The sequence below is a fragment of the Anas platyrhynchos genome, chromosome 22 (assembly GCF_047663525.1).
Source record: "Anas platyrhynchos isolate ZD024472 breed Pekin duck chromosome 22, IASCAAS_PekinDuck_T2T, whole genome shotgun sequence".
NCBI classification, from domain to species: domain Eukaryota; kingdom Metazoa; phylum Chordata; class Aves; order Anseriformes; family Anatidae; genus Anas; species Anas platyrhynchos.
In genome coordinates, this window is record NC_092608.1 from 9,826,125 (window position 1) to 9,850,931 (window position 24,807).

Here is a 24,807-nt window from a genome sequence, read left to right on the forward strand (position 1 = left end):
ATCCCTAAACATAGACCTAGCCGGCATCGAAGACGACTGAAAAATCATGCCCCAGGAAATGCGTTGCGAGCCTTTTTCGCCCATCCAAAATTGCCCCCAAAGGAAGACTTTGGGTACAAGTGAACTCCCCAGGGGAGCCTTTACGCAGCCCCACATGCAACTGGACCCTCCGGGTTCGATTTTTCCGAGCAACCCTAAATATATCCCTAGCCGGCATGGGAGAAGACTGAAAACCCGGGCCCCAGAAATCGAGATTCAAGCCCCTTTGTACCATCCAAAAGTGTAACTAAAGGAAGGCTTTGGGTACAAGTGAACTCCCCAGGGGAGTCTTTACGCGGCCCCACATGCAACTGGACCCTCCGGGTTCGCTGTTTCTGAGCATCCCTAAACATATCTCTAGCCGGAATCGAAGACGAATGAAAAATCAGGCCCCAGGAAACTTGTTGCAAGCCCCTTTGGACCATCCAAAGGTGTTACCAAAGGAAGGCTTTGGGTACAAGAGAACTCCCCAGGGGAGCCTTTACGCAGCCCCACATGCAACTGGACCCTCCGGGTTCGCTGTTTCCGAACATCCCTGAACATATCCCTAGCCGGCATCGATGACGATTGAAAAATCAGGCCCCAGGAAATGCGTTGCGAGCCCTTTTCGCCCATCCAAAAGTGCCCCCAAAGGAAGGCTTTGGGTACAAGTGAACTCCCCAGGGGAGCCTTTACGCAGCCCCACATGCAACTGGACCCTCCGGGTTCGTTGTTCCTGAGCAAACCTAAACGTAACCCTAGCCGTCATCGGAGACAACTGAAAAATCAGGCCCCAGGAAATGCGTTGGGAGCCCTTTTCGCCCATCCAAAAGTGCCCCCAAAGGAAGGCTTTGGATACAAGAGAACTCCCCAGGGGAGCCTTTACGCAGCCCCACATGCAACTGGACCCTCCGGGTTCGCTGTTCCTGAGCAAACCTAAACTTAGCCCTAGCCGTCATCGGAGACGACTGAAAAATCAGGCCCCAGGAAATGCGTTGCGAGCCCTTTTCGCCCATCCAAATGTGCCCCCAAAGGAAGGCTTTGGGTACAAGTGAACTCCCCAGGGGAGCCTTTACGCAGCCCCACATGCAACTGGACCCTCCGGGTTCGCTGTTCCTGAGCAAACCTAAACGTAGCCCTAGCCGTCATCGAAGACGACTGAAAAATCAGGCCCCAGGAAATGCATTGCGAGCCCTTTTCGCCCATCCAAAAGTGCCCCCAAAGGAAGGCTTTGGGTACAAGTGAACTCCCCAGGGGAGCCTTTACGCAGCCCCACATGCAACTGGACCCTCCGGGTTCGCTGTTTCCGAGCATCCCTAAACATAGCCCTAGCCGGCATCGATGACGACTGAAAAATCAGGCCCCAGGAAATGCGTTACGAGCCCTATTCGCCCATCCAAAAGTGCCCCCAAAGGAAGGCTTTGAGTACAAGTGAACTCCCCAGGGGAGCCTTTACGCAGCCCCACATGCAACTGGACCCTCCGGGTTCGCTGTTTCTGAGCATCCCTAAACATAGCCCTAACCGGCATCGAAGATGACTGAAAAATCAGGCCCCAGGAAATGCGTTGCGAGCCCTTTTCGCCCATCCAAAAGTGCCCCCAAAGGAAGGCTTTGGGTACAAGTGAACTCCCCAGGGGAGACTTTACGCAGCCCCACATGCAACTGGACCCTCCGGGTTCGCTGTTTCCGAGCATCCCTAAACATAGCCCTAGCCGGCATCGATGACGACTGAAAAATCAGGCCCACGGAAATGCGTTACAAGCCCCATTCGCCCATCCAAAACTGCCCCAAAGGAAGACTTTGGGTACAAGAGAATTCCCCAGGGGAGCCTTTACGCAGCCCCACATGCAACTGGACCATCCGGGTTCGCTGTTTCAGAGCATCCCTAAACATATCCCTAGACGGCATCGATGACGACTGAAAAATCAGGCCCCAGGAAATGCGTTGCGAGCCCTTTTCGCCCATCCAAAAGTGCCCCCAAAGGAAGGCTTTGGGTACAAGAGAACTCCCCAGGGGAGCCTTTACGCAGCCCCACATGCAACTGGACCCTCCGGGTTCGCTGTTCCTGAGCCAACCTAAACTTAGCCCTAGCCGTCATCGGAGAGGACTGAAAAATCAGGCCCCAGGAAATGCGTTGCGAGCCCTTTTCGCCAATCCAAAATTGCACCCAAAGGAAGGCTTTGGGTACAAGAGAACTCCCCAGGGGAGCCTTTACGCAGACCCACATGCAACTGGACACTCTGGGTTCGCTGTTTCCGAGCATCCCTAAACATAGCCCTAGCCGGCATCGATGACGATTGAAAAATCAGGCCCCAGGAAATGCATTACGAGCCCTTTTCGCCCATCCAAAAGTGCCCCCAATGGAAGGCTTTGGGTACAAGAGAACTCCCCAGGGGAGCCTTTATGCAGCCCCACATGCAACTGGACCCTCCGGGTTCGCTGTTTCCGAGCATCACTAAACATAGCCCTAGCCGGCATCGAAGACGGCTGAAAAATCAGGCCCCAGGAAATGCGTTACGAGCCCTTTTCGCCCATCCAAAAGTGCCCCCAAAGGAAGACTTTGGGTACAAGTGAACTCCCCAGGGGAGCCTTTACGCAGCCCCACATGCAACTGGACCCTCCGGGTTCGCTGTATCCGAGCATCACTAAACATAGCCCTAGCCGGCATCGAAGACGACTGAAAAATCATGCCCCAGGAAATGCGTTACGAGCCCCATTCGCCCATCCAAAAGTGCCCCCAAAGGAAGGCTTTGGGTACAAGAGAACTCCCCAGGGGAGCCTTTACGCAGCCCCACATGCAACTGGACCCTCCGGGTTCGATTTTCCGAGCAACGCTAAATATATCACTAGCCGGCATGGGAGTAGACTGAAAACCCCGGCCACAGAAAACGCGTTAGAAGCCCCTTTTGAACATCCAAAAGTGCCCCCAAAGGAAGGCTTTGGGTACAAGAGAACTCCCCAGGGAAGCCTTTACGCAGCCCCACATGCAACTGGACCCTTCGGGTTCGATTTTTCCGAGCAAACCTAAATATATCCCTAGCCGGTATGGGAGAAGACTGAAAACCCGGGCCCCAGAAAACGCGTTGCAAGCCCCTATGGACCATCCCAAAGTGTCACCAAAGGAAGGCTTTGGGTACAAGAGAACTCCCCAGGGGAGCCTTTACGCAGCCCCACATGCAACTGGACCCTCCGGGTTCGCTGTTTCCGAGCATCCCTGAACATAGCCCTAGCCGGCATCGATGACGAATGAAAAATCAGGCCCCAGGAAATGCGTTGGGAGCCCTTTTCGCCCATCCAAAAGTGCCCCCAAAGGAAGGCTTTGGGTACAAGAGAACTCCCCAGGGGAGCCTTTACGCAGCCCCACATGCAACTGGACCCTCCGGGTTCGCTGTTTCCGAGCATCCCTAAACATAGCCCTAGCCGGCATCGATGACGACTGAAAAATCAGGCCCCAGGAAATGCGTTCTGAGCCCTTTTCTCCCATCCAAAAGTGCCCCCAAAGGAAGGCTTTGGGTACAAGAGAACTCCCCAGGGGAGCCTTTACGCAGCCCCACATGCAACTGGACCCTCCGGGTTCGCTGTTTCCGAGCATCCCTGAACATATCCCTAGCCGCCATCGATGACGACTGAAAAATCAGGCCCCAGGAAATGCGTTCCGAGCCCTTTTCGCCCATACAAAAGTGCACCCAAAGGAAGACTTTGGGTACAAGAGAACTCCCCAGGGGAGCCTTTACGCAGCCCCACATGCAACTGGACCCTCCGGGTTCGATTTTTCCGAGCAACCCTAAATATATCCCTAGCCGGCATGGGAGAAGACTGAAAACCCGGGCCCCAAAAAACGAGTTTCAAGCCCCTTTGTACCATCCAAGAGTGTCACTAAAGGAAGGCTTTGGGTACAAGTGAACTCCCCAGGGGAGCCTTTACGCAGCCCCACATTCAACTGGACCCTCCGGGTTCGCTGTTTCCGAGCATCCCTAAACATAGTCCTAGCCGTCTTCGAAGACGACTGAAAAATCAGGCCCCAGGAAACGCGTTACGAGCCCTTTTCGCCCATCCAAAAGTGCCCCCAAAGGAAGGCTTTGGGTACAAGTGAACTCCCCAGGGGAGTCTTTACGCGGCCCCACACACAACTGGACCCTACGGGTTCGCTGTTTCTGAGCATCCCTAAATATATCTCTAGCCGGAATCGAAGACGACTGAAAAATCAGTCCCCAGGAAACTTGTTGCAAGCCCCTTTGGACCATCCAAAGGTGTTAACAAAGGAAGGCTTTGGGTACAAGTGAACTCCCCAGGGGAGCCTTTACGCAGCCCCACATGCAACTGGACCCTCCGGGTTCGCTATTTCCGAGCATCCCTAAACGTAGCCCTAGCCGGCATGGAAGACGACTGAAAAATCAGGCCCCAGGAAACGCGTTGCAAGCCCCTTTGGACCATCCAAAAGTGTCACCAAAGGAAGGCTTTGGGTACAAGTGAACTCCCCAGGGGAGCCTTTACGCAGCCCCACATGCAACTGGACCCTCCGGGTTCGCTGTTTCCGAGCATCCCTGAATATAACCCTAGCCGGCATCGATGACGACTGAAAAATCAGGCCCCAGGAAATGCGTTCCGAGCCCTTTTCGCCCATACAAAAGTGCACCCAAAGTATGACTTTGGGTACAAGAGAACTCCCCAGGGGAGCCTTTACGCAGCCCCACATGCAACTGGACCCTCCGGGTTCGCTGTTCCTGAGCAAACCTAAAAGTAACCCTAGCCGTCATCGGAGACGACTGAAAAATCATGCCCCAGGAAATGCATTGCGAGCCCTTTTCGCCCATCCAAAAGTGCCCCCAAAGGAAGGCTTTGGGTACAAGAGAACTCCCCAGGGGAGCCTTTACGCAGCCCCACATGCAACTGGACCCTCCGGGTTCGCTGTTTCCGAGCATCCCTAAACATAGCGCTAGCCGGCATAGAAGATGACTGAAAAATCAGGCCCCAGGAAATGCGTTACGAGCCCTTTTCGCCCATCCAAAAGTGCCCCCAAAGGAAGGCTTTGGGTACAAGTGAACTCCCCAGGGGAGCCTTTACGCAGCCCCACATGCAACTGGACCCTTCGGGTTCGATTTTTCCGATCAAACCTGAATATATCCCTAGCCGGCATGGGAGAAGACTGAAAACCCGGGCCCCAGAAAACGCGTTGCAAGCCCCTTTGGACCATTCCAAAGTGTCACCAAAGGAAGGCTTTGGGTACAAGAGAACTCCCCAGGGGAGCCTTTACGCAGCCCCACATGCAACTGGACCCTCCGGGTTCGATTTTTCCGAGCAACCCTAAATATATCCCTAGCCGGCATGGGAGAAGACTGAAAACCCGGGCCCCAGAAAACGCGTTGTGAGCCCCTTTGGACCATCCAAAAGTGTCACCAAAGGAAGGCTTTGGGTACAAGTGAACTCCCCATGGGAGCCTTTACGCAGCCCCACATGCAACTGGACCCTCCGGGTTCGCTGTTTCCAAGCATCCCTAAACATAGCCCTAACCGGCATCGAAGACGACTGAAAAATCAGGCTTCAGGAATCGCGTTGCAAGCCTCTTTGGACCATACAAAACTGTCACCAAAGGAAGGCTTTAGGTACAAGAGAACTCCCCAGGGGAGCCTTTACGCAGCCCCACATGCAACTGGACCCTCCGGGTTCGCTGTTCCTGAGCAAACCTAAAAGTAACCCTAGCCGTCATCGGAGACGACTGAAAAATCATGCCCCAGGAAATGCATTGCGAGCCCTTTTCGCCCATCCAAAAGTGCCCCCAAAGGAAGGCTTTGGGTACAAGAGAACTCCCCAGGGGAGCCTTTACGCAGCCCCACATGCAACTGGACCCTCCGGGTTCGCTGTTCCTGAGTCAACCTAAACTTAGCCCTAGCCGTCATCGGAGACGACTGAAAAATCAGGCCCCAGGAAATGCGTTGCCAGCCCTTTTCGCCCATCCAAAAGTGCCCCCAAAGGAAGGCTTTGGGTACAAGTGAACTCCCCAGGGGAGCCTTTACGCAGCCCCACATGCAACTGGACCCTCCGGGTTCGCTGTTTCTGAACATCCCTAAACATAGACCTAGCCGGCATCGAAGACGACTGAAAAATCATGCCCCAGGAAATGCGTTGCGAGCCTTTTTCGCCCATCCAAAATTGCCCCCAAAGGAAGACTTTGGGTACAAGTGAACTCCCCAGGGGAGCCTTTACTCAGCCCCACATGCAACTGGACCCTCCGGGTTCGATTTTTCCGAGCAACCCTAAATATATCCCTAGCCGGCATGGGAGAAGACTGAAAACCCGGGCCCCAGAAATCGAGTTTCAAGCCCCTTTGTACCATCCAAAAGTGTAACTAAAGGAAGGCTTTGGGTACAAGTGAACTCCCCAGGGGAGTCTTTACGCGGCCCCACATGCAACTGGACCCTCCGGGTTCGCTGTTTCTGAGCATCCCTAAACATATCTCTAGCCGGAGTCGAAGACGAATGAAAAATCAGGCCCCAGGAAACTTGTTGCAAGCCCCTTTGGACCATCCAAAGGTGTTACCAAAGGAAGGCTTTGGGTACAAGAGAACTCCCCAGGGGAGCCTTTACGAAGCCCCACATGCAACTGGACCCTCCGGGTTCGCTGTTTCCGAACATCCCTGAACATATCCCTAGCCGGCATCGATGACGATTGAAAAATCAGGCCCCAGGAAATGCGTTGCGAGCCCTTTTCGCCCATCCAAAAGTGCCCCCAAAGGAAGGCTTTGGGTACAAGTGAACTCCCCAGGGGAGCCTTTACGCAGCCCCACATGCAACTGGACCCTCCGGGTTCGTTGTTCCTGAGCAAACCTAAACGTAACCCTAGCCGTCATCCGAGACAACTGAAAAATCAGGCCCCAGGAAATGCGTTGGGAGCCCTTTTCGCCCATCCAAAAGTGCCCCCAAAGGAAGGCTTTGGATACAAGAGAACTCCCCAGGGGAGCCTTTACGCAGCCCCACATGCAACTGGACCCTCCGGGTTCGCTGTTCCTGAGCAAACCTAAACTTAGCCCTAGCCGTCATCGGAGACGACTGAAAAATCAGGCCCCAGGAAATGCGTTGCGAGCCCTTTTCGCCCATCCAAATGTGCCCCCAAAGGAAGGCTTTGGGTACAAGTGAACTCCCCAGGGGAGCCTTTACGCAGCCCCACATGCAACTGGACCCTCCGGGTTCGCTGTTCATGAGCAAACCTAAACGTAGCCCTAGCCGTCTTTGGAGACAAGTGAAAAATCAGGCCCCAGGAAATGCGTTACGAGCCCCATTCGCCCATCCAAAAGTGCCTCCAAAGGAAGGCTTTGGGTACAAGTGAACTCCCCAGGGGAGCCTTTACGCAGCCCCACATGCAACTGGACCCTCCGGGTTCGATTTTTCCGAGCAACCCTAAATATATCCCTAGCCGGCATGGGAGAAGACTGAAAACCCGGGCCCCAGAAAACGAGTTTCAAGCCCCTATGTACCATCCAAAAGTGTCACTAAAGGAAGGCTTTGGGTACAAGTGAACTCCCCAGGGGAGCCTTTACGCAGCCCCACATGCAACTGGACCCTCCGGGTTCGCTGTTTCCGAGCATCCCTAAACATAGTCCTAGCCGTCTTCGAAGACGACTGAAAAATTAGGCCCCAGGAAACGCGTTACGAGCCCTTTTCGCCCATCCAAAAGTGCCCCCAAAGGAAGGCTTTGGGTACAAGTGAACTCCCCAGGGGAGTTTTACGCGGCCCCACATGCAACTGGAACCTCCGTGTTCGCTGTTTCTGAGCATCCCTAAACATATCCCTAGCCGGCATCGAAGACGACTGAAATATCAGGCCCCAGGAAATGCGTTGCGAGCCCTTTTCGCCCATCCAAAAGTGCCCCCAAAGGAAGGCTTTGGGTACAAGTGAACTCCCCAGGGGAGCCTTTACGCAGCCCCACATGCAACTGGACCCTCCGGGTTCGCTGTTTCCGAGCATCCCTAAACATATAACTAGCCGGCATCGAAGACGACTGAAAAATCAGGCCCCAGGAAATGCGTTGCGAGCCCTTTTCGCCCATCCAAAAGTGCCCCCAAAGGAAGGCTTTGGGTACAAGTAAACTCCCCAGGGGAGCCTTTACGCAGCCCCACATGCAACTGGACCCTCCGGGTTCACTGTTCCTGAGCAAAAATAAACGTAGCTCTAGCAGTCATTGGAGACGAGTGAAAAATCAGGCCCCAGGAAATGCGTTGCAAGCCCTTTTCGCCCATCCAAAAGTGCCCCCAAAGGAAGGCTTTGGATACAAGTGAACTCCCCAGGGGAGCCTTTACGCAGCCCCACATGCAACTGGACCCTCCGGGTTCGATTTTTTAGAGCAACTCTGAATATATTCCTAGCCGGCATGGGAGAAGACTGAAAACCGGGGTCCCAGAAAACGCGTTCCAAGCCCCTTTGGACCATCCAAAAGTGTCACTAAAGGAAGGCTTTGGGTACAAGTGAACTACCCAGGGGAGCCTTTACGCAGCCCCACATGCAACTGGACCCTCCGGGTTCGCTGTTTCCGAGCATCCCTAAACATAGCCCTAGCCGGCATCGAAGACGACTGAAAAATCAGGACCCAGGAAATGCGTTGCGAGCCCTTTTCGCCCATCCAAAAGTGCCCCCAAAGGAAGGCTTTGGGTACAAGTGAACTCCCCAGGGGAGCCTTTACGCAGCCCCACATGCAACTGGACCCTCCGGGTTCGCTGTTTCCGAGCATCCCTACACATAGCGCTAGCCGGCATCGATGACGACTGAAAAATCAGGCCCCAGGAAATGTGTTACGAATCCTTTTCGCCCATCCAAAAGTGCCCCCAAAGGAAGGCTTTGGGTACAAGTGAACTCCCCAGGGGAGCCTTTACGCAGCCCCACATGCAACTGGACCCTCCGGGTTCGCTGTTTCCGAGCATCCTTATATATATCCCAAGCCGGCATCGAAGACGACTGAAAAATCAGGCCCCAGGAAATGCGTTACGAGCCCTTTTCGCCCATCCAAAAGTGCCCCCAAAGGAAGGCTTTGGGTACAAGTGAACTCCCCAGGGGAGCCTTTACGCAGCCCCACATGCAACTGGACCCTCCGGGTTCGCTCTTTATGAGCAAACCTAAACGTAGCCCTAGCCATGTTTGGAGACAAGTGAAAAATCAAGCCCCAGGAAATGCGTTGCTAGCCCTTTTCGCCCATCCAAAAGTGCCCCCAAAGGAAGGCTTTGGGTACAAGTGAACTCCCCAGGGTGGCCTTTACGCAGCCCCACATGCAACTGGACCCTCCGGGTTCGCTGTTTCCGAGCATCCCTACACATAGCGCTAGCCGGCATCGATGACGACTGAAAAATCAGGCCCCAGGAAATGCGTTACGAGCCCTTTTCGCCCATCCAAAAGTGCCCCCAAAGGAAGGCTTTGGGTACAAGTGAACTCCCCAGGGGAGCCTTTACACAGCCCCACATGCAACTGGACCCTCCGGGTTCGCTGTTTCCGAGCATCCCTAAATATAGCCCAAGCCGGCATCGAAGACGACTGAAAAATCAAGCCCCAGGAAATGAGTTACGAGCCCCATTCGCCCATCCAAAAGTGCCCCCAAAGGAAGGCTTTGGGTACAAGTGAACTCCCCAGGGGAGCCTTTACGCAGCCCCACATGCAACTGGACCCTCCGGGTTCGCTGTTCATGAGCAAACCTAAAAGTAGCCCTAGCCATGTTTGGAGACACGTGAAAAATCAGGCCCCAGGAAATGCGTTGCGAGCCCTTTTCGCCCATCCAAAAGTGCCCCCAAAGGAAGGCTTTGGGTACAAGTGAACTCCCCAGGGGAGCCTTTACGCAGCCCCACATGCAACTGGACCCTACGGGCTCACTGTTTCCGAGCATCCCTAAACATAGACCTAGCCGGCATCGATGACGATTGAAAAATCAGGCCCCAGGAAATGCGTTACGAGCCCTTTTCGCCCATCCAAAAGTGCCCCCAAAGGAAGGCTTTGGGTACAAGTGAACTCCCCAGGGGAGCCTTTACGCAGCCCCACATGCAACTGCACCCTCCGTGTTCGCTGTTTCCGAGCATCCCTAAACATAGCCCTAGCCGGCATCGAAGACGACTGAAAAATCAGGCCCCAGGAAATGCGTTCCGAGCCCTTTTCGCCCATCCAAAAGTGCCTCCAAAGGAAGGCTTTGGATACAAGTGAACTCCCCAGGGGAGCCTTTACGCAGCCCCACATGCAACTGGACCCTCCGGGTTCGATTTTTTAGAGCAACTCTGAATATATTCCTAGCCGGCATGGGAGAAGACTGAAAACCGGGGTCCCAGAAAACGCGTTCCAAGCCCCTTTGGACCATCCAAAAGTGTCACTAAAGGAAGGCTTTGGGTACAAGTGAACTACCCAGGGGAGCCTTTACGCAGCCCCACATGCAACTGGACCCTCCGGGTTCGCTGTTTCCGAGCATCCCTAAACATAGCCCTAGCCGGCATCGAAGACGACTGAAAAATCAGGACCCAGGAAATGCGTTGCGAGCCCTTTTCGCCCATCCAAAAGTGCCCCCAAAGGAAGGCTTTGGGTACAAGTGAACTCCCCAGGGGAGCCTTTACGCAGCCCCACATGCAACTGGACCCTCCGGGTTCGCTGTTTCCGAGCATCCCTACACATAGCGCTAGCCGGCATCGATGACGACTGAAAAATCAGGCCCCAGGAAATGTGTTACGAATCCTTTTCGCCCATCCAAAAGTGCCCCCAAAGGAAGGCTTTGGGTACAAGTGAACTCCCCAGGGGAGCCTTTACGCAGCCCCACATGCAACTGGACCCTCCGGGTTCGCTGTTTCCGAGCATCCTTATATATATCCCAAGCCGGCATCGAAGACGACTGAAAAATCAGGCCCCAGGAAATGCGTTACGAGCCCTTTTCGCCCATCCAAAAGTGCCCCCAAAGGAAGGCTTTGGGTACAAGTGAACTCCCCAGGGGAGCCTTTACGCAGCCCCACATGCAACTGCACCCTCCGGGTTCGCTCTTTATGAGCAAACCTAAACGTAGCCCTAGCCATGTTTGGAGACAAGTGAAAAATCAAGCCCCAGGAAATGCGTTGCTAGCCCTTTTCGCCCATCCAAAAGTGCCCCCAAAGGAAGGCTTTGGGTACAAGTGAACTCCCCAGGGTGGCCTTTACGCAGCCCCACATGCAACTGGACCCTCCGGGTTCGCTGTTTCCGAGCATCCCTACACATAGCGCTAGCCGGCATCGATGACGACTGAAAAATCAGGCCCCAGGAAATGCGTTACGAGCCCTTTTCGCCCATCCAAAAGTGCCCCCAAAGGAAGGCTTTGGGTACAAGTGAACTCCCCAGGGGAGCCTTTACACAGCCCCACATGCAACTGGACCCTCCGGGTTCGCTGTTTCCGAGCATCCCTAAATATAGCCCAAGCCGGCATCGAAGACGACTGAAAAATCAAGCCCCAGGAAATGAGTTACGAGCCCCATTCGCCCATCCAAAAGTGCCCCCAAAGGAAGGCTTTGGGTACAAGTGAACTCCCCAGGGGAGCCTTTACGCAGCCCCACATGCAACTGGACCCTCCGGGTTCGCTGTTCATGAGCAAACCTAAAAGTAGCCCTAGCCATGTTTGGAGACACGTGAAAAATCAGGCCCCAGGAAATGCGTTGCGAGCCCTTTTCGCCCATCCAAAAGTGCCCCCAAAGGAAGGCTTTGGGTACAAGTGAACTCCCCAGGGGAGCCTTTACGCAGCCCCACATGCAACTGGACCCTACGGGCTCACTGTTTCCGAGCATCCCTAAACATAGACCTAGCCGGCATCGATGACGATTGAAAAATCAGGCCCCAGGAAATGCGTTACGAGCCCTTTTCGCCCATCCAAAAGTGCCCCCAAAGGAAGGCTTTGGGTACAAGTGAACTCCCCAGGGGAGCCTTTACGCAGCCCCACATGCAACTGCACCCTCCGTGTTCGCTGTTTCCGAGCATCCCTAAACATAGCCCTAGCCGGCATCGAAGACGACTGAAAAATCAGGCCCCAGGAAATGCGTTCCGAGCCCTTTTCGCCCATCCAAAAGTGCCTCCAAAGGAAGGCTTTGGATACAAGTGAACTCCCCAGGGGAGCCTTTACGCAGCCCCACATGCAACTGGACCCTCCGGGTTCGATTTTTTAGAGCAACTCTGAATATATTCCTAGCCGGCATGGGAGAAGACTGAAAACCGGGGTCCCAGAAAACGCGTTCCAAGCCCCTTTGGACCATCCAAAAGTGTCACTAAAGGAAGGCTTTGGGTACAAGTGAACTACCCAGGGGAGCCTTTACGCAGCCCCACATGCAACTGGACCCTCCGGGTTCGCTGTTTCCGAGCATCCCTAAACATAGCCCTAGCCGGCATCGAAGACGACTGAAAAATCAGGACCCAGGAAATGCGTTGCGAGCCCTTTTCGCCCATCCAAAAGTGCCCCCAAAGGAAGGCTTTGGGTACAAGTGAACTCCCCAGGGGAGCCTTTACGCAGCCCCACATGCAACTGGACCCTCCGGGTTCGCTGTTTCCGAGCATCCCTACACATAGCGCTAGCCGGCATCGATGACGACTGAAAAATCAGGCCCCAGGAAATGCGTTACGAGCCCTTTTTGCCCATCCAAAAGTGCCCCCAAAGGAAGGCTTTGGGTACAAGTGAACTCCCCAGGGGAGCCTTTACACAGCCCCACATGCAACTGGACCCTCCGGGTTCGCTGTCTCCGAGCATCCTTATATATATCCCAAGCCGGCATCGAAGACGACTGAAAAATCAGGCCCCAGGAAATGCGTTGCGAGCCCTTTTCGCCCATCCAAAAGTGCCCCCAAAGGAAGGCTTTGGGTACAAGTGAACTCCCCAGGGGAGCCTTTACGCAGCCCCACATGCAACAGGACCCTCCGGGTTCGCTGTTTATGAGGAAACCTAAACGTAACCCTAGCCATGTTTGGAGACAAGTGAAAAATCAGGCCCCAGGAAATGCGTTGCTAGCCCTTTTCGCCCATCCAAAAGTGCCCCCAAAGGAAGGCTTTGGGTACAAGTGAACTCCCCAGGGGAGCCTTTACGCAGCCCCACATGCAACTGGACCCTCCGGGTTCGCTGTTTCCGAGCATCCCTAAACATAGCCCTAGCCGGCATCGATGACGATTGAAAAATCAGGCCCCAGGAAATGCGTTACGAGCCCTTTTCGCCCATCCAAAAGTGCCCCCAAAGGAAGGCTTTGGGTACACGTGAACTCCCCATGGGAGCCTTTACGCAGCCCCACATGCAACTGGACCCTCCGGGTTCGCTGTTTCCGAGCATCCTTATATATATCCCAAGCCGGCATCGAAGACGACTGAAAAATCAGGCCCCAGGAAATGCGTTACGAGCCATTTTCGCCCATCCAAAAGTGCCCCCAAAGGAAGGCTTTGGGTACAAGTGAACTCCCCAGGGGAGCCTTTACACAGCCCCACATGCAACTGGACCCTCCGGGTTCGCTGTTTCCGAGCATCCCTAAATATAGCCCAAGCCGGCATCGAAGAAGACTGAAAAATCAGGCCCCAGGAAATGAGTTACGAGCCCCATTCGCCCATCCAAAAGTGCCCCCAAAGGAAGGCTTTGGGTACAAGTGAACTCCCCAGGGGAGCCTTTACGCAGCCCCACATGCAACTGGACCCTCCGGGTTCGCTGTTCATGAGCAAACCTAAAAGTAGCCCTAGCCATGTTTGGAGACAAGTGAAAAATCAGGCCCCAGGAAATGCGTTCCAAGCCCCTTTGGACCATCCAAAAGTGCCCCCAAAGGAAGGCTTTGGGTACAAGTGAACTCCCCAGGGGAGCCTTTACGCAGCCCCACATGCAACTGGACCCTACGGGTTCGCTGTTTCCGAGCATCCCTAAACATAGACCTAGCCGGCATCGATGACGATTGAAAAATCAGGCCCCAGGAAATGCGTTACGAGCCCTTTTCGCCCATCCAAAAGTGCCCCCAAAGGAAGGCTTTGGGTACAAGTGAACTCCCCAGGGGAGCCTTTACGCAGCCCCACATGCAACTGGACCCTCCGGATTCGCTGTTTCTGAGCATCCCTAAACATAGCCCTAGCCGGCATCGAAGACGACTGAAAAATCAGGCCCCAGGAAATGCGTTGCGAGCCCTTTTCGCCCATCCAAAAGTGCCCCCAAAGGAAGGCTTTGGGTACAAGTGAACTCCCCAGGGGAGCCTTTACGCAGCCCCACATGCAACTGGACCCTCCGGGTTCGCTGTTCCTGAGCAAAACTAAACGTATCCCTAGCCGTCATTGGAGACGAGTGAAAAATCAGGCCCCAGGAAATGCGTTCCAAGCCCTTTTCGCGCATCCAAAAGTGCCCCCAAAGGAAGGCTTTGGGTACAAGTGAACTCCCCAGGGGAGCCTTTACGCAGCCCCACATGCAACTGGACCCTCCGGGTTCGCTGTTCATGAGCAAACGTAAACGTAGCCCTAGCCGTCATCGAAGACGACTGAAAAATCAGGCCCCAGGAAATGCGTTCCGAGCCCCCTTTGGAACATCCAAAAGTGCCCCCTAACGAAGGCTTTGGGTACATCTGAAGTTCCCAGGGGAGCCTTTACGCAGCCCCATATGCAACTGGACCCTCTGGGTTCGCTGTTTCCGAGCAACCCTAAACATATCCCTAGCAGTCATCGGAGACGAGTGAAAAATCAGGCCCCAGAAAACGCGTTGTGAGCCCCTTTGGACCATGCAAAAGTGTCACCAAAGGAAGGCTTTGGGTACAAGTGAACTCCCCAGGGGAGCCTTTACGCAGCCCCACATGCAACTGGACCCTCAGTGTTCGCTGTTTCCGAGCATACCTAAACATATCCGTAGCCGGCATCGAAGACGACTGAAAAATCAGGCCCCAGGAAATGCGTTGCAAGCCTTTTTCGCCCATCCACAAGTGCCCCCAAAGGAAGGCTTTGGGTACAAGTGAACTCCCCAGGGGAGCCTTTACGCAGCCCCACATGCGACTGGACCCTCCGGGTTCGATTTTTCCGAGCAACGCTATATATATCACTAGCCGGGACGGGAGAAGACTGAAAACCCGGGCCCCCAAAAACACGATGCAAGCCCCTTTGAACCATCCAAAAGTGTCCCCAAAGGAAGGCTTTGGGTACAAGTGAACTCCCCAGGGGAGCCTTTACGCAGCCCCACATGCAACTGGACCCTCCGGGTTCGCTGTTTCCGAGCATCCCTAAACATAGCCCTAGCCGGCATCGAAGACGACTGAAAAATCAGGACCCAGGAAATGCGTTGCGAGCCCTTTTCGCCCATCCAAAAGTGCCCCCAAAGGAAGGCTTTGGGTACAAGTGAACTCCCCAGGGGAGCCTTTACGCAGCCCCACATGCAACTGGACCCTCCGGGTTCGCTGTTTATGAGCAAACCTAAACGTAGCCCTAGCCATGTTTGGAGACAAGTGAAAAATCAAGCCCCAGGAAATGCGTTGCTAGCCCTTTTCGCCCATCCAAAAGTGCCCCCAAAGGAAGGCTTTGGGTACAAGTGAACTCCCCAGGGTGGCCTTTACGCAGCCCCACATGCAACTGGACCCTCCGGGTTCGCTGTTTCCGAGCATCCCTACACATAGCGCTAGCCGGCATCGATGACGACTGAAAAATCAGGCCCCAGGAAATGCGTTACGAGCCCTTTTCGCCCATCCAAAAGTGCCCCCAAAGGAAGGCTTTGGGTACAAGTGAACTCCCCAGGGGAGCCTTTACACAGCCCCACATGCAACTGGACCCTCCGGGTTCGCTGTTTCCGAGCATCCCTAAATATAGCCCAAGCCGGATTCGAAGACGACTGAAAAATCAGGCCCCAGGAAATGAGTTACGAGCCCCATTCGCCCATCCAAAAGTGCCCCCAAAGGAAGGCTTTGGGTACAAGTGAACTCCCCAGGGGAGCCTTTACGCAGCCCCACATGCAACTGGACCCTCCGGGTTCGCTGTTCATGAGCAAACCTAAAAGTAGCCCTAGCCATGTTTGGAGACACGTGAAAAATCAGGCCCCAGGAAATGCGTTGCGAGCCCTTTTTGCCCATCTATAAGTGCCCTCAAAGGATGGCTTTGGGTACAAGTGAACTCCCCAGGGGAGCCTTTACGCAGCCCCACATGCAACTGGACCCTACGGGTTCACTGTTTCCGAGCATCCCTAAACATAGACCTAGCCAGCATCGATGACGATTGAAAAATCAGGCCCCAGGAAATGCGTTGGGAGCCCTTTTCGCCCATCCAAAAGTGCCCCCAAAGGAAGGCTTTGGGTACAAGTGAACTCCCCAGGGGAGCCTTTACGCAGCCCCACATGCAACTGCACCCTCCGTGTTCGCTGTTTCCGAGCATCCCTAAACATAGCCCTAGCCGGCATCGAAGACGACTGAAAAATCAGGCCCCAGGAAATGCGTTCCGACCCCTTTTCGCCCATCCAAAAGTGCCCCCAAAGGAAGGCTTTGGATACAAGTGAACTCCCCAGGGGAGCCTTTACGCAGCCCCACATGCAACTGGACCCTCCGGGTTCGATTTTTTAGAGCAACTCTGAATATATTCCTATCCGGCATGGGAGAAGACTGAAAACCGGGGTCCCAGAAAACGCGTTCCAAGCCCCTTTGGACCATCCAAAAGTGTCACTAAAGGAAGGCTTTGGGTACAAGTGAACTACCCAGGGGAGCCTTTACGCAGCCCCACATGCAACTGGACCCTCCGGGTTCGCTGTTTCCGAGCATCCCTAAACATATCCCTAGCCGGCATCGAAGACGACTGAAAAATCAGGACCCAGGAAATGCGTTGCGAGCCCTTTTCGCCCATCCAAAAGTGCCCCCAAAGGAAGGCTTTGGGTACAAGTGAACTCCCCAGGGGAGCCTTTATGCAGCCCCACATGCAACTGGACCCTCCGGGTTCGCTGTTTCCGAGCATCCCTACACATAGCGCTAGCCGGCATCGATGACGACTGAAAAATCAGGCCCCAGGAAATGCGTTACGAGCCCTTTTTGCCCATCCAAAAGTGCCCCCAAAGGAAGGCTTTGGGTACAAGTGAACTCCCCAGGGGAGCCTTTACACAGCCCCACATGCAACTGGACCCTCCGGGTTCGCTGTTTCCGAGCATCCTTATATATATCCCAAGCCGGCATCGAAGACGACTGAAAAATCAGGCCCCAGGAAATGCGTTGCGAGCCCTTTTCGCCCATCCAAAAGTGCCCCCAAAGGAAGGCTTTGGGTACAAGTGAACTCCCCAGGGGAGCCTTTACGCAGCCCCACATGCAACTGGACCCTCCGGGTTCGCTGTTTATGAGGAAACCTAAACGTAACCCTAGCCATGTTTGGAGACAAGTGAAAAATCAGGCCCCAGGAAATGCGTTCCGAGCCCTTTTCGCCCATCCAAAAGTGCCCCCAAAGGAAGGCTTTTGGTACAAGTGAACTCCCCAGGGGAGCCTTTACGCAGCCCCACATGCAACTGGACCCTCCGGGTTCGCTGTTTCCGAGCATCCCTAAACATAGCCCTAGCCGGCATCGATGACGATTGAAAAATCAGGCCCCAGGAAATGCGTTACGAGCCCTTTTCGCCCATCCAAAAGTGCCCCCAAAGGAAGGCTTTGGGTACACGTGAACTCCCCATGGGAGCCTTTACGCAGCCCCACATGCAACTGGACCCTCCGGGTTCGCTGTTTCCGAGCATCCCTAAACATAGCGCTAGCCGGCATCGATGACGACTGAAAAATCAGGCCCCAGGAAATGCGTTACGAGCCATTTTCGCCCATCCAAAAGTGCCCCCAAAGGAAGGCTTTGGGTACAAGTGAACTCCCCAGGGGAGCCTTTACACAGCCCCACATGCAACTGGACCCTCCGGGTTCGCTGTTTCCGAGCATCCCTAAATATAGCCCAAGCCGGCATCGAAGAAGACTGAAAAATCAGGCCCCAGGAAATGAGTTACGAGCCCCATTCGCCCATCCAAAAGTGCCCCCAAAGGAAGACTTCGGGTACAAGTGAACTCCCCAGGGGAGCCTTTACGCAGCCCCACATGCAACTGGACCCTCCGGGTTCGCTGTTCATGAGCAAACCTAAACGTAGCCCTAGCCGTCTTTGGAGACAAGTGAAAAATCAGGCCCCAGGAAATGCGTTCTAAGCCCTTTTCGCCCATCCAAAAGTGCCCCCAAAGGAAGGCTTTGGGTACAAGTGAACTCCCCAGGGGAGCCTTTACGCAGCCCCACATGCAACTGGACCCTCCGGGTTCGCTGTTTCCGAGCATCCCTAAACATAGACCTAGCCAGCATCGATGACGATTGAAAAATCAGGCCCCAGGAAATGCGTTACGAGCCCTTTTCGCCCATCCAAAAGTGCCCCCAAAGGAAGGCTTTGGGTACAAGTGAACTCCTGACGGGAGCCTTTACGCAGCCCCACATGCAACTGGACCCTCCGGGTTCGCTGTTTCTGAGCATCCCTAAACATAGCCCTAGCCGGCATTGAAGACGACTGAAAAATCAGGCCCCAGGAAATGCGTTACGAGCCCTTTTCGTCAATCCAAAAGTGCCCCCAAAGGAAGGCTTTGGGTACAAGTGAACTCCCCAGGGGAGCCTTTACGCAGCCCCACATGCAACTGGACCCTCCGGGTTCGCTGTTTCCGAGCATCCCTAAACATAGCGCTAGCCGGCATCGAAGACGACTTAAAAATCAGGCCCCAGGAAATGCGTTGCGAGCCCCATTCGCCCATACAAAAGTTCCCCCAGAGGAAGGCTTTGGGTACAAGTGAACTCCCCAGGGGAGCCTTTACGCAGCCCCACATGCAACTGGACCCTCCGGGTTCGCTGTTCCTGAGCAAAACTAAACGTATCCCTAGCCGTCATTGGAGACGACTGAAAAATCAGGCCCCAGGAAATGCGTTGGAAGACTTTTTCGCCCATCCAAAACTGCCCCCAAAGGAAGGCTTTGGGTACAAGTGAACTCCCCAGGGGAGCCTTTACGCAGCCCCACATGCAACTGGACCCTCCGGGTTCGCTGTTTCCGAGCATCCCTGAACATAGCCCTAGCCGGCATCGAAGACGACTGAAAAATCAGGCCCCAGGAAATGCGTTACGAGCCCTTTTCGCCCATCCAAAAGTGCCCCCAAAGGAAGGCTTTGGGTACAAGTGAACTCCCCAGGGGAGCCTTTACGCAGCCCCACATGCAACTGACCCTCCGGGTTCGCTGTTTCCGAGCATCCCTAAACATAGCCCTAGCCGGCATCGATGACGACTGAAAAATCAGGCCCCAGGAAATGCGTTCCGAGCCCTTTTCACCCATCCAAAAGTGCCCCCAAAGGAAGGCTTTGGGTACAAGTGAACTCCCCAGAGGAGCCTTTACGCAGCCCCACATGCAACTGGACCCTCCGGGTTCGCTGTTTACGAGCATCCCTAAACATAGCCCTAGCCGGCATTGGAGACGAGTGAAAAATCAGGCCCCAGGAAATGCGTTCCGAGCCCTTTTCGCCCATCCAAAAGTGCCCCCAAAGGAAGGCTTTGGATACAAGTGAACTCCCCAGGGGAGCCTTTACGCAGCCCCACATGCAACTGGACCCTCCGGGTTCCCTGTTTCCGAGCATCCCTAAACATAGCGCTAGCCGGCATCGAAGACGACTGAAAAATCAGGCCCCAGGAAATGCGTTGCAAGCCCTTTTCGCCCATCCAAAAGTGCCCCCAAAGGAAGGCTTTGGGTACAAGTGAACTCCCCAGGGGAGCCTTTACGCAGCCCCACATGCAACTGGACCCTCCGGGTTCGCTGTTCATGAGCAAACCTAAACGTAGCCCTAGCCGTCATCGGATACGTGTGAAAAATCAGCACCCAGGAAATGCATTGCGAGCCCCCTTTGGACCATCCAAAAGTGCCCCCAAAGGAAGTCTTTGGGTACATCTGAAGTTCCCAGGGGAGCCTTTACGCAGCCCCATATGCAACTGGACCCTCCGGGTCCGCTGTTTCCGAGCAACCCTAAACATAGCCCTAGCAGTCATCGGAGACGAGTGAAAAATCAGGCCCCAGGAAATGCGTTGCGAGCCCCTTTGGACCATGCAAAAGTGTCACCAAAGGAAGGCTTTGGGTACAAGTGAACTCCCCAGGGGAGCCTTTACGCAGCCCCACATGCAACTGGACCCTCCGGGTTCGCTGTTTCCGAGCATCCCTAAACATAGCCCTAGCCGGCATCGAAGACGACTGAAAAATCAGGCCCCAGGAAATGCGTTGCAAACCCTTTTCGCCCATCCAAAAGTGCCCCCAAAGGAAGGCTTTGGGTACAAGTGAACTCCCCAGGGGAGCCTTTACGCAGCCCCACATGCAACTGGACCCTCCGGGTTCGCTGTTTCCGAGCATCCCTAAACATAACCCTAGCCGTCATCGAAGACGACTGAAAAATCAGGCCCCAGGAAATGAGTTACGAGCCCCATTCGCCCATCCAAAAGTGCCCCCAAAGGAAGGCTTTGGGTACAAGTGAACTCCCCAGTGGAGCCTTTACGCAGCCCCACATGCAACTGGACCCTCCGGGTTCGCTGTTTCCGAGCATCCCTAAACATAGCCCAAGCCGGCATCGAAGACGACTGAAAAATCAGGCCCCAGGAAATGAGTTACGAGCCCCATTCGCCCATCCAAAAGTGCCCAGAACGGAAGGCTTTGGGTACAAGTGAACTCCCCAGGGGAGCCTTTACGCAGCCCCACATGCAACTGGACCCTCCGGGTTCGCTGTTCATGTGCAAACCTAAACGTATCCCTAGCCGTCTTTGGAGACAAGTGAAAAATCAGGCCCCAGGAAATGCGTTCTAAGCCCTTTTCGCCCATCCAAAAGTGCCCCCAAAGGAAGGCTTTGGGTACAAGTGAACTCCCCAGGGGAGCCTTTACGCAGCCCCACATGCAACTGGACCCTCCGGGTTCGCTGTTTCCGAGCATCCCTAAACATAGACCTAGCCGGCATCGATGACGATTGAAAAATCAGGCCCCAGGAAATGCGTTACGAGCCCTTTTCGCCCATCCAAAAGTGTCACCAAAGGAAGGCTTTGGGTACAAGTGAACTCCCCAGGGGAGCCTTTACGCAGCCCCACATGCAACTGGACCCTCCGGGTTCGCTGTTTCTGAGCATCCCTAAACATAGCCCTAGCCGGCATCGAAGACGACTGAAAAATCAGGCCCCAGGAAATGCGTTGCGAGCCCTTTTCGTCAATCCAAAAGTGCCCCCAAAGGAAGGCTTTGGGTACAAGTGAACTCCCCAGGGGAGCCTTTACGCAGCCCCACATGCAACTGGACCCTCTGGGTTCGCTGTTCATGAGCAAACCTAAACGCAGCCCTAGCCGTCATCGGAGACGAGTGAAAAATCAGGACCCAGGAAATGCATTGCGAGCCCCCTTTGGACCATCCAAAAGTGCCCCCAAAGGAAGTCTTTGGGTACATCTGAAGTTCCCAGGGGAGCCTTTACGCAGCCCCATATGCAACTGGACCCTTCGGGTCCGCTGTTTCCGAGCAACCCTAAACATAGCCCTAGCAGTCATCGGAGACGAGTGAAAAATCAGGCCCCAGGAAATGCGTTCTAAGCCCTTTTCGCCCATCCAAAAGTGCCCCCAAAGGAAGGCTTTGGGTACAAGTGAACTCCCCAGGGGAGCCTTTACGCAGCCCCACATGCAACTGGACCCTCCGAGTTCGATTTTTCCGAGCAACGCTAAATATATCACTAGCCGGCATGGGAGAAGACTGAAAACCCGGGCCCCAGAAAACGAGTTGAAAGCCCCTTTGGACCATCCAAAAGTGTCACCAAAGGAAGGCTTTGGGTACAAGTGAACTCCCCAGGGGAGCCTTTACACTGCCCCACATGCAACTGGACCCTCCGGGTTCGCTGTTCATGAGCAAACCTAAACGTAGCCCTAGCCGTCATCGGAGACGAGTGAAAAATCAGGCCCCAGGAAATGCGTTTCGAGCCCCTTTGGACCATCCAAAAGTGCCCCCAAAGGAAGGCTTTGGGTTCATCTGAAGTTCCCAGGGGAGCCTTTACGCAGCCCCATATGCAACTGGACCCTCCGCGTTCGCTGTTTCCGAGCATCCCTAAACATAGCCCTAGCCGGCATCGAAGACGACTGAAAAATCAGGCCCCAGGAAATGCGTTCCGAGCCCCTTTGGACCATCCAAAAGTGTCACCAAAGGAAGGCTTTGGGTACAAGTGAACTCCCCAGGGGAGCCTTTACGCAGCCCCACATGCAACTGGACCCTCAGGGTTCGCTGTTTCCGAGCATCCCTAAACATAGCCCTTGACGGCATTGATGACGACTGAAAAATCAGGCCGCAGGAAATGAGTTGCAAGCCCTTTTCGCCCATCCAAAAGTGCCCCCAAAGGAAGGCTTTGGGTACAAGTGAACTTCCCAGGGGAGCCTTTACGCAGCCCCACATGCAACTGGACCCTCCGTGTTCGATTTTTCCGAGCAACGCTAAATATATCCCTATCCAGCTTGGGAAAAGTCTGAAAACCCGGGCCCCAGAAAACGCATTGCAAGCCCCTTTGGACCATCCAAAAGTGTCACCAAAGGAAGGCTTTGGGTACAAGTGAACTCCCCAGGGGAGCCTTTACACTGCCCCACATGCAACTGGACCCTCTGGGTTCGCTGTTCATGAGCAAATCTAAACGTAGCCCTAGCCGTCATCGGAGACGAGTGAAAAATCAGGCCCCAGGAAATGCGTTTCGAGCCCCTTTGGACCATCCAAAAGTGCCCCCAAAGGAAGGCTTTGGGTTCATCTGAAGTTCCCAGGGGAGCCTTTACGCAGCCCCGTATGCAACTGGACCCTCCGCGTTCGCTGTTTCCGAGCATCCCTAAACATAGCCCTAGCCGGCATCGAAGAAGACTGAAAAATCAGGCCCCAGGAAATGCGTTCCGAGCCCCTTTGGACCATCCAAAAGTGTCACCAAAGGAAGGCTTTGGGTACAAGTGAACTCCCCAGGGGAGCCTTTACGCAGCCCCACATGCAACTGGACCCTCCGGGTTCTCTGTTTCCGAGCATCCCTAAACCTAGCCCTAGCCGGCATCGAAGACGACTGAAAAATCAGGCCCCAGGAAATGCGTTGCAAGCCCTTTTCGCCCATCCAAAAGTGTCCCCAAAGGAAGGCTTTGGGTACAAGTGAACTCCCCAGGGGAGCCTTTACGCAGCCCCACATGCAACTGGACCCTCAGGGTTCGCTGTTTCCGAGCATCCCTAAACATAGCCCTTGACGGCATTGATGACGACTGAAAAATCAGGCCGCAGGAAATGAGTTGCAAGCCCTTTTCGCCCATCCAAAAGTGCCCCCAAAGGAAGGCTTTGGGTACAAGTGAACTTCCCAGGGGAGCCTTTACGCAGCCCCACATGCAACTGGACCCTCCGTGTTCGATTTTTCCGAGCAACGCTAAATATATCCCTATCCAGCTTGGGAAAAGTCTGAAAACCCGGGCCCCAGAAAACGCATTGCAAGCCCCTTTGGACCATCCAAAAGTGTCACCAAAGGAAGGCTTTGGGTACAAGTGAACTCCCCAGGGGAGCCTTTACACTGCCCCACATGCAACTGGACCCTCTGGGTTCGCTGTTCATGAGCAAATCCTAACGTTGCCCTAGCCGTCATCGGAGACGAGTGAAAAATCAGGCCCCAGGAAATGCGTTGCGAGCCCCTTTGGACCATCCAAAAGTGTCACCAAAAGAAGGCTTTGGGTACAAGTGAACTCCCCAGGGGAGCCTTTACGCAGCCCCACATGCAACTGGACCCTCCGGGTTCGCTGTTTCTGAGCATCCCTAAACATAGCCCTAGCCGGCATCGAAGACGACTGAAAAATCAGGCCCCAGGAAATGCGTTGCGAGCCCTTTTCGCCCATCCAAAAGTGCCCCCAAAGGAAGGCTTTGGGTACAAGAGAACTCCCCAGGGGAGCCTTTACGCAGCCCCACATGCAACTGGTCCCTTCGAGTTCGATTTTTCCGAGCAACACTAAATATATCCCTAGCCGGCATGGGAGAAGACTGAAAACCTGGGCCCCAGAAAACGCTTTGCAAGCCCCTTTGGACCATCCAAAAGTGTCACCAAAGGAAGGCTTTGGGTACAAGAGAACTCCCCAGGGGAGCCTTTACGCAGTCCCACATGCAACTGGACCCTCCGGGTTCGATTTTTCCGAGCAACCCTAAATATATACCTAGCCGGCATGGGAGAAGACGACTGAAAAATCAGGCCCCAGAAAACGCATTGCAAGCCCCTTTGGACCATCCCAAAGTGTCACCAAAGGAAGGCTTTGGATACAAGTGAACTCCCCAGGGGAGCCTTTACGCAGCCGCACATGCAACTGGACCCTTCGGGTTCGCTATTTCCGAGAATCCCTAAACATTGCCCTAGCCGGCAACGATGACGACTGAAAAATCAGGCCCCAGGAAATGCGTTACGAGCCCTTTTCGCCCATCCCAAAGTGCCCCCAAAGGAAGGCTTTGGATACAAGTGAACTCCTGACGGGAGCCTTTACGCAGCCCCACATGCAACTGGACCCTCCGGGTTCGATTTTTCCGAGCAATGCTAAATATATCCCTAACCGGCATGGGAGAAGACTGAAAACCCGGGCCCCAGAAGACGAGTTGCAAGCCCCTTTGGACCATCCAAAAGTGTCACCAAAGGAAGGACTTGGGTACAAGTGAACTCTCCAGGGGAGCCTTTACGCAGCCCCACATGCAACTGGACCCTCCGGGTTCGATTTTTCCAAGCAAACCTATATATATACCTAGCCGGCATGGGAGAAGACTGAAAACCCTGGCCACAGAAAACGCGTTGCAAGCCCCTTTGGACCATTACAAAGTGTCACCAAAGGAA